The sequence below is a fragment of the Pipra filicauda genome, unplaced genomic scaffold (genome assembly GCF_003945595.2).
Source record: "Pipra filicauda isolate LSUMZ 115617 unplaced genomic scaffold, ASM394559v2 scaffold156_size1729456_pilon, whole genome shotgun sequence".
Classification (NCBI taxonomy): domain Eukaryota; kingdom Metazoa; phylum Chordata; class Aves; order Passeriformes; family Pipridae; genus Pipra; species Pipra filicauda.
The window spans coordinates 1,016,281-1,026,738 of NW_024104062.1; positions in this window are offsets into that span (position 1 = coordinate 1,016,281).

A 10,458-nucleotide genomic window follows, 5' to 3' on the forward strand; every position below is an offset into this window, starting at 1 on the left:
TTACTGGGAAAAGAAGGTGATAGGTATCTTGAAGAAGCTTCTCCCTCACCTGTGGCACATGAAAATTGCCCACCAGGCTGTCAGCCACAGATGGGTTCAAGAAGGGACCCCCTGCATCCCTGGTGTCCCTCCTGGCAAAGCTGGCATGAGCCGTTCTGATGGTACCCGAGCTAAGGACCTCTGCAAGGCGCCCTGGTGGCATCCCCTTGCCCTGGCTGGCCCGAGGAGACTGTGCCAGCTGAGCCCAGCCTGCTGCCTGGAAAACCCCGGCTGTGCCATGGGACTAAATGAAATATTGTTTCCCAGCTTAACAGACAGATTGTTAAGTATACAATGATTTACCGGCTCTTTCACTGCAATAGCTGTTCACACATTGTTTCTCTCCCTCTTTCACTGTTTTTTATGATCCATGCTGTTTGGTTTTCCAGTTGACATTTCCAAAATGAGGTTTTTAAGCCCCAGCCTGTCTCCCCCCTTCTCTCTGTTTTTTCTTTGCCTGGTTTATGGGCCCGAGAGAAGTGTTTCCAATCACGATAATATCTTCATGTTTTGTTGACAAAAGGTCAAGCTAGAAATAAGCCAAACTGGTTTTAGGAAAAATATTTGCTTATTTAGTAAGGGGATGTGTGTAGGAGATCAAATTTATGAGGGTGAAATTGAATCTGGTTATTTGAAGGATTCTGAAATAAAAGCTTCCCACCCACTTACAAGGGGAAGAAGAAGACCTATAAATTGCTTTAGGCTGAAGGGAATGTAGAAATAAACTAAGTTTCTGTGCAAAAGGTAATAGGATCCAAATGAAGAACTAAAACCAGAGCTTAAGAGACAATAGCCCATTCAGTCCCTTATGCACAGAGCTCATTTCACACTATCATTCCTTACAGAAGAAAGGTCATCATTTTTCCTGGTGTCTGATCTTCCAGTTCCATGACAACCATCCTTATCCATTGGTCAAACACTTGCTCAGACTCACAAAAGAGAGGTTCAGCAGCTTAGCTGGTTACGGGAATCTGTTCTGTAGCATGATTTCTCTAATTTGACTTTAAAGTATGGTTCTAAATCAGGTCTTGTACACCCTTTCATGAGAATGGCCCATACCAGGAACACTACTCAGTTCAGAAGGAAATTTGCATGGATAACACTGCTGAACACGTGTATGGAGGGTTCTGTCCAAAAGGTCTTCTCTCTTTTCACTGAAAAGACTAGCCAACAGTGCAACAGGTTAAGTCATCCTTTTCCATGTGGAATATGAAGAGGGAGTATACCACATACATGCATATGTGCATGATCATATATTTTAAGTGTATATGTGTATTTGCATGCATATGTATATACACATATATGAATTAGAATAATTCAGGCTGGAAAACACCTCTGGAGGTGATCATGTTTAACCCAAAAGCCAGCCCAGCCTGGGTCAGATTGTTCAGGCCCTTGTCCAGTTAAGTGCTGAGCCCCTCCAGTTGTGAAGAATTTTTCCTAATATCTAATTGGAATTTTCTTTCCTGCACCTTATGACTGTTGCCTTTGTCCTGTTTGCCTTGCCACTGCGCACCTCTGAGGACAGTCTGACATATACACATATGACTGTATATCTGCAAACACACATATATGTGCATAAAAACAAACACACACACACACACACACACACACACACACACACACACACACACACACACACACATAGTTTCTTATGGTCCTTCCTCTGTGCATCCAAGAGATAACAAGCAAGTGGAGCCTTGGTCTGGCCCAGTGCAGCTATTTCTATTTCTAGTAAACTCCAAGTGGCTGTGGGGAGGATCTGGCATTTTCTTCCTTCTCCTGCTGTTGCACAGCTTTAATTCTTTTGTATTATTTAGACACATACCCCTGTCATGGCTTGAGACATGACATTTCTTTCCTCTTTAAACATGATTATTACAAAATACAAATTGGATCAAGAACTATAGTTAAAAAACCCTCTTTAATAAAGTCCCATCGACACTGGATGCTTGTTAAAAAACACAACAGAGCATTAAACAAGGCTTTGCAGCTATTAGAGACAAAGACGAGTCATTATTAAAAGAGTTTTACTGATTTGGGTTAACCCTACAGCCTTCATGATACATTGCAGCAATTCCCAGATAAAGAGGATACAGGATACAACAATGAAATCCAATTTCTGTAGATTTTATATAATTTTTAAACAAGATAACAATATTGTTTTTAGATACTCAATATTGTTTGTAGATTCACTTAAGAGTTGGACTTGATGATCCCTTGTGGGTCCCTTCCAACTCAGAATATTCTGTGAAGTCATATTCTGCATCCTTCTCTGCATTGAACCACCACAGATCAGCTCTACAGGACTGGAGACGAGTTACCATAAAATGCTGCTGGACACAGGACTTACTTGGGCATAGCTGCATATATCTTGGGTTTAGAGCCATAAGAAGAATGAAGCCAAGCTATCTCCCAGCACGGAGGCAAAAATGATGAAGCTGATTGATTGTAAAACAATCCTCTTGCTAGGGAAGCTGCTCCAGATTTCATAGTTGTTCTGTCCCCAAACACACCATAGCCAGTGTGACCTAGCCTGTGAAAGGATGATTAGAGAGAAATGCATGGGCAGTGTTCACAGGCATGGAATCTATTTCTGATAGAGTAAAATAGACATTAATCTATCTGTACCTGTGGACCACAGCCAATTTTCTCTCTAATGGATGTTAGAGGTTTTTTCATTCACACTTTTCTCATCTTATAAGATGAAAGCAATCATACAGTCAGAGCTGTAACCTCTAACCATTAAGTTGTACTCTGAGAAGAACACATCTTCACATTTGTCCTTGGGGAACAACAAGGTCCTGTTCTTAGAGGATTTTAGTTACCCTGGTTCCACATCCAACCAGGGTAATTTTTTTTGTGAAATAAAATTGTATGTCCTGCCTGTTTGCTCTCAGTAGCCCATCCGAGTATGTAGAAAGCTTTTCGGTAGTCATTTCAAACATAACTTAAAACCTGCCACTTCCCACACAAGAGAGATCCCATCACCCTCCCCTCTCTCCCTCTCACCCCAAACACCAATCCCATCTCCAGGGGCAGGAGACGCTCGGTTGCACCTTTCAATCCCGGCTAACAGAGCTCTTCACAAAACCCCTACATGTACAGCCACTGTCTTTCAGAGAGATCAAGGTTTTACTCAATGAGTACAGCTTCATTTCTGTGAAATTAGCCACATTTTACTGCTGGGCAGCAAGAGGTAAATGCTATAGGAAAGTCAGTGGGTCAGGGTGCAATCTCAGAAGTTGATTCTGCTTGGGCTGGAGCCCAAACTATTTAATACTTGTCTATGCGTTTTGAGCAGCAGAGGAGAACGTGCACAGCATCAGTACTTCTCAACATATCTCTTTGTCTTACTGCTTCACAAGAGCAGATGACAGTTCTCGGGCAAATCTGCTAATTTGGAGAGAGAAAATGGTTTCATCTGTCTTGTGGCGAGACACCTGAGAAGCTAAGGGAGCTGTTTCAGGAGAAAGCACAGAGAAGGTCTGTGTACTTACAGCTGTGCTTTCAACACTGGAAAATAAATCATCTTTCCACCACAGACCCCATTATAGTTACCCTCACATGTAAGAGCAATTAGGATGTTACTGCCTTGCTGTCATGGAGCAGCCTGAATTGCTGTTTCTTGAAGAGGTGTAATGGGAGTGGGGTGATTATTTGTGGTTGGGGAATAATGATATGAATGAGTAAGTTATGAGATTTCAGATCGATATTCCTCTGGCTTTTTGCAAAGAAATGTCATCCCACCCCATCATGAGCTGATGACTCTGCCATTTCCCATCCGAAATTTATAAGAGCAAATCTCAGACCTTCTCTGAATCCTTTCTGATTAGATAGAACAAGAAGGGAGAGGTTTGACACTGGCTGCCCAGTGTTGTGCCACTTGATACTGCCGGCTCATAACCCAGCAGCCTGTTCAGCTCTGCTTGAATGACACACCTGACTCCTGCCCAGGACAGCTGTCACTTTGGGAGCTGACCCTTTCAGCTGACTCCTGACAGAGGTAAGGGCACAGCCTACAGACTCAGACTGTGGATGGAACTAGCCTGGGTTAGCCAAAAATATTGCCCAGTTTGTTCTGCACTGGATGGGCCCCCTCAAAGAGAAAGATGAGATGGATCCCAAGGAAAAGGAACAGCTAGGGACAGGTAGCCAACCCAAAAAATATATTTGATTTAGGTTCCACTGGGACTGGAAGCTCCACTCAAAACTTTGAGACACAAATTCAGATTCAGTTTCTGCTTGGGGGGTGGAAAAAATCATGGTTCAGGCTGCTTTCTGGTTAAGTTCAACTCCCAGCAGAACCACTTGAGCAACTGAGGAGCAGGACAAAAGTACGAAAGGGATGTTTTACCATATGGATAAGTGGAGTTGTCTCGAAGATGAAGATGAATAAAGAAGAGGCTCAGCAAAACGATGTTCTGCCCCATGGGAAACAATGAAACTTGAACTGGATTCAATGTACAGGACAAGCAGAACAGAGGAACAGCAGCAGCAGCAAAACAGATCCAACCAACTGGGAGAAAAGATAAAAGATTAAATTAAATCAGGAAAAACTATTGCCAAGGGCTGGCTTCCAAAGGTGTCTACTAATCCCTGGCTTCTGCATGAGAAGAAAATAATCGCTTGCCAAACAAAAGAAAGTGTAAGGAACCACTGGATAAATCTTTCCCCATTGGAGCAAACTCTGCTCTGTTTGTATTACACAGGACAGCACTTAAAAACTTCTTTATGTATGAAGATTTTTGCAGTTCACATGAACATCAATTTTTATCAGAGTCCATGTGTTGCATTTAAACTGAAGTACTGCACACACTGCCTACTGAGCATATGGTGAAAGGTTTCAGCAAGTGTGTCTTTATATACATGACATCAACATCTCCATGCAAAAAAGAGAAGCTCTTTTCCTTCAGTCTGGGGGAACTGATAAACCTTCTAATGCGAATCCAAGCACCCTCATCGCTTGGGCCAGCACAGATGAGTTTTAATCTGCTGTTTCATGAGCCTAATCTCCATTAAACTTCCCTTGAGCAATCACCTGCAGGTGGATTGATATCATATGTTATTCTTAGCCTACATATCTCATTTCTAAGTATTACAAGAAACTAGGTTTGAAACAGGTACTCAGCATAAACAGGCGAGCCACTCGAAATGCCCAAAGACTGCAGTTTCAGCAGGCTGCATCCAGTAAAAGAATAAACTTGAGTTTCAAGTCGTTTAACAGGTCAAAGCAGAGGAACAAAGTAATATATTCATGGTTAAAAGTGTGCATACACCTGCATATACATCCACGCAGCTGCACAATCAACAAAACACTTCCCTACAATTTAAAACCATAATTGAGCAAATCAAGCTAATATATAGATCTTTCCTTTTACTTAAAAGAACATTTTTCACATCTTACCTCACATTCTTTGAAAATGAAACTAAGAGCTCCTAAGACAGCATTTCAGTTTCAGAATGTAAAAAAAATAAACTTAGAAATGCCCCCTCCCATCATGTCTACAGCTATGCTGAGTGTGGATGTACAATTCTGTGCCCCAGAACAGCAGAATGTGATGCTTTACAGGTATGAAAATATGTATTCCTTATGCATAGAAGGCAAAGCAAAATATCTTGCAGCCAGCTGCCCAAATATTAGGTGCTCAAGGGCCTTAGGGCATTGATGCCTCATAAATTTAAGAGTATTTATTAGGTGACTACAGAACTGGAAGTTTTGTAGCACTGGAAAGTAAGTATGATAATGAGGTAAACACATGTTCCAAAGAAAATATGAACTAATCGTGCACTCTGTGCAGGAAACTGCAGCTTTAAACAATAATTTTGTGAACGCTGGAGCAAGGCCTGTGAGCTGCTGCAGGATGGGCTGCTCATTAACATCTCTCTGTATCCTCTAGCTTTTTAGCACCGTAAACCCAGTTTGACAAGCAGGTAACCAAATAGGTGTTCTGCTCCTTTGAATGCTTCGAAGGACCTTATGAATGCTCCTTTCCATTCCAAAAAGTGGAGTGTTACATGTAGCTTCACTTTTCCTTAGGTAAGTAAGAGGAAGCATCCTTCAGGGAACCATAACCACTGGTACAGCCCGGATTCCCTCCTTGGGTTGGAGACCTCAGATGTGGTGAGGACTGTGCATCGTGAGCTCCATCTGGAGGTTGTTTGCTCTAATCTGTGGTTTTGGAAGAAATGGAGAGAAAATACAGCAGTCCAGGGTCATCTGGAAAAAAATGACCTTGCAAACGAGAAGAGCTGGCTGATGTGCAGGTGTCACGCAGAGAACGGTGGGTGGTGGGATGAGCTCCATTTGCCCATGGTAAGGGGGATCTTACAGCTATGCCTGAGATGCAGCTTTGCTGTTTCCTTATCCATTGGTCAATGCAGCAGACATGAGGCAGAAATTCCAGCACGCAGCCAAGATTTTCCTATTAGACTGTTTATGGTGGAAGTGTTTATGGCCCTCCCAAGTCCCCGGGGTGTGTATTTGAAAGTCTGTCTTTACCCTCACCCTCAAATGTAAAGGGAGTGGTGGAAGAGACATCAGCCCAATCTGTAGTTTCCACAAAGCACACACAGTAGTGGAAATGGTAATTCCAGAGGTTTAGGACTAGGTAGCATGCAGAAAGGTAGAGGTTTGGTAATTTGGATGAGGTATATTGCTGCATGAAGCTCACAAAACACTTGTAGAGCAAATTTCTGATGAATTATACCAGGTATCCAGTCCCAGTGGTTTTGCTCAACTCTGTCCCAAAGATGTCTGCATGCACAACTTCAACTGCAGTCTTCTAAGGTTCACTTAAATACCATGAAGTCAGAAGAAAGTTTCATGCTTGTTCAAAGTCAGAGAGAGCTGAGACATGTGATCAGACTTTCTGCCCAACTACAGTAAAAGCCACTGGGAGTGGGGTACACAGGGCCCTGCAGCCTATCTCCATTCTAATGTTACAGACAAAAATCAGTGCTGTATGGGTAAGCTAAAACCCACCTGTGATTGTTATTTTTGTTTTGCCAGAGGTCTCGCAGTGCTTGCAGCAGTGAAAGGTTGGACTGATGTGGAACTGTTGAGCACAGCAAGAGAGCTCCATGAAAAACCAGTGTTCTGTCCATAGGAAGGTTGTGCTGAGAGGGGTCTCTTTGTTCAAGGACCTGCTGCATGTTAATATTCTTGTTGTCCTCCTATCTGAATGTAAAAAAATGCTGGGGGATTCTTAAGCCAAGGAACAGTCCTAGTGAATGTTGTAGTGTTAAGGAGGTCAGGAAAAGTATTTGGGGCGAGAAATGTTTGTGAGATTTGCCATACACCCTATAATCACACCCATAGCTGTAAATATTATTGCCAACTCTTGCTTGCTGTGTGACCGTGCACTTAACACCGCCGTGAGAAGTAGGTGCCCCAGCTGCAGACTGCTGCACAGGGCTGGGGAACCTGGACTGTTTGGCTCTGATTTTATGTGGAAAAGTGCAAGATCTATGTGGAAAAGCATCTCAAACACAGAGGCTGGAGTGCAGTCTGTAAGGCCCGTAATGTAAGCCACCAGCAGCTCTGTCACCAAAGGCCCAGGTGCAGGACAGGGCACTCCTCTAGAGATGGGACACATGCAGGAAACTGGGCATAAAGTCCAAATTACATTTTATCCATGGAGTTGGTGCCAGATGACCTGTGAGATGAAGAAGAAGTGGAAAAGAAAACCGAAGAATGGGAGCTTAAGGGGACATGTGGATTTTAGTCAGCTGCTTAATGACACAATGTTTCAGGGCTACACTTCTCTAATGTCAGAGGTTACCATGGCTGCTCAGTTGTCAGCCAGCTTCTGAAAGAAAAAAAACATTTAATTAATCACCCAGGGTGCTAAACTGATGTACAACCAGAGTTTTCATTTTCATAGACTCTTATATTTTTTACCCATGAAACTAAGCAGTCTTCCCCAAGTGCTGGGTATCAAGGGCTGCAAAAGGTATTTCTTTCATTTTTTTTAACACTGCTGAAAATCAAAGTTATATCTGCCCTCTTTCTCAAGAGGATTATGACAGGGTGCACAGCATGGTGCTTAAGGAAAAAAAAGCAATTCTTGACATGTACACAGACCATCAGGAGGTCTTTAACTTGCAATAAATACTGAGTTACTATTGACAGCAAGATATAAAAAGGCCTGCAGATCATACAGAGAGAAGATTATGGTGATGGCCTGTCACACAGTGGATGAGAAAGAAAGTGGTGAAAAGGTGAAGGTTTATTTCTGTGTAATATGTTGACCTCAACTTCCATGTCCACAAACTGGTTTATAGCTACTATTAGAGGAAAACGATATGTTTGATCAATGACATATATACATGGCCAAAACTGAAAATACTCAAACCTATCACGTGTTACACAGATGTTGGGTATCAAGTGGGAACCTGCTTCTGGGATGGCACGGTGATCATCGATGGGAGGACAACAACTTTCAAATATAATGGGTGTTTTTTCCATGGTTTTAGTGAATGCTACCATGAAAATGACTGGAACCATCCAGTGAGGACCACCTTTGGGTGTTCATGTTACACAGTGAAACAAAAGATGGACTGCCTAAAAGAGAGCAGGTTTTGCCATCATGTCCATATGGGAGCACAGGGGAACTGCTGTGAAAAGAAACAGACGGGGAGCTCACAGTCTTAGCCAGGACCAAACTGCCCAGTCTCTGATCCCCAGAGATGCGCTTTTTGGCAGCTGGTCAATACCATTTGTCTGTACTACAAAGCAGCCCCTGATGAAAAGATACACTGACCACCTACTTTAGGATAGTAAAAATAAAGCTGTACTTAACCTCATAAGCTCTTTTTCTCAGTGCTTCTCAGGAGTCTAAGTGGCAAAATATTGTTTTCCCTGTCTGAAACCTGCCAGGCCTGCTGCTGATGAATAGAAGTATCTTGCAGTTGCCTGGTGCACCCTAGAACTAGAGAAGGCTCTGGGGAAGGGCTACAGCTGTGAAACCTATGAGGTCTGGCATTTTGAATAAAGAGGCAACAGCCTTTCCTTGCATTACATAAAGACATGCCTCTGCCAGAAGCAGGACACTTTGGACTGCCCAGCCTGGAGTGCAGATGCAGACAGAAACTCGCTAAATATGGTGAAGATTACAGGCAGAAAGAAGATGCTGTTTTACAGCTTGAGCCTATTAAGTAAAACTCTACAAAATGCCAAGCTGCCAAACTGTTTAGCATCATCTGTGGGTAAAAGTGGAGTGGGCTCCACGGCTCCAACACTACCATTGTGAGAATATGGTTATCCCTTCACCCCAGCTTCTGACACACTCTCCTGTGATTTATCCATATGGATGCAGCCACTGTCTGGTGGAATCACACCAAAGGATGCAACCCAGGACTGCAAGACTACCATTTCTACAGCTTTCCTTGCCTCAGTATGGTTGTGCCTAGAGCTACACAAACCCTCAGAAACCCTGCATCACCTTGCCTGTACCACAACACAAGCTCTGGGACAACTGTGAGTCATCCAGGGGATCCCTCCTGTCAGGGACTATTTAGATGAACTGATGAGTGATGGCCATGTAACCAACTTGGGGGTTTCTGGTCCCAAGCGCTCCTTAAAAGTTCAAGGCTGGACTCCAAGTGCAACAATCAGAAAAGATTCATCTTTCTATGAGAGCCCAGAGGGGCTGGGCGGGGACAAGCAGGTCCTGCCAGCCCCCTGGAGGACTCTGTAGCTCTGAGGCACACTCCAGCTTGCTCACAACCCCTGCCCTCTTTAGCTCTTCCCCACCACTCCAGAGGACTTGGTCTGCAGCCTCTGAAAGTCAGGGGACATGTACTTGCCCTTTGCTTTTGTTTAATTACTTCCTTTCACACTGACTTGAGGAGGTAGCCCCTTGCTGAAGTGCGAGGGGACTGCCTGCAGTTGATGGATCCTGGGGTATGGGGCAAATATTACGTCCTTCCAATAAACATTTGCAGCACTGTCACCTCTCTATAATGATGCCTGTTTGCTCTTTGAACCTGACTTTATTTGAAGTTCTAACAACTTTTGATGGCAAAGAATTTCGCAGCCTAATCACATAAATATTCAAAACTATTTTAGTGATAAATTAAGAGCAGGCATGCCTTAAATTGCATTAAGATGGAACTTTGTTCATGTTGTGACACAAGAACAAGCTTCATTATAAGCTCTTCCGGGATATCTTTCCATCATTTCATCTGTTAACCCCTGATTCAAGATAAGCAGTGCCAGCCTCTTCAGTTTTCCAGCATTTCTGCACCTTTGTAACATTGTACACTCAATATTTCCTGTCCACTCCATCCTAAGTATTCCAGCAACTGCATGAGGGAGAAGTGAAAACAATAGGAAAGGAAAGTATAAGAACCCTCAAGTTTTAGGTTGTGTTTACCATGACAGTATTTCAAACAGCAACCGCAGAAGCAAATCAG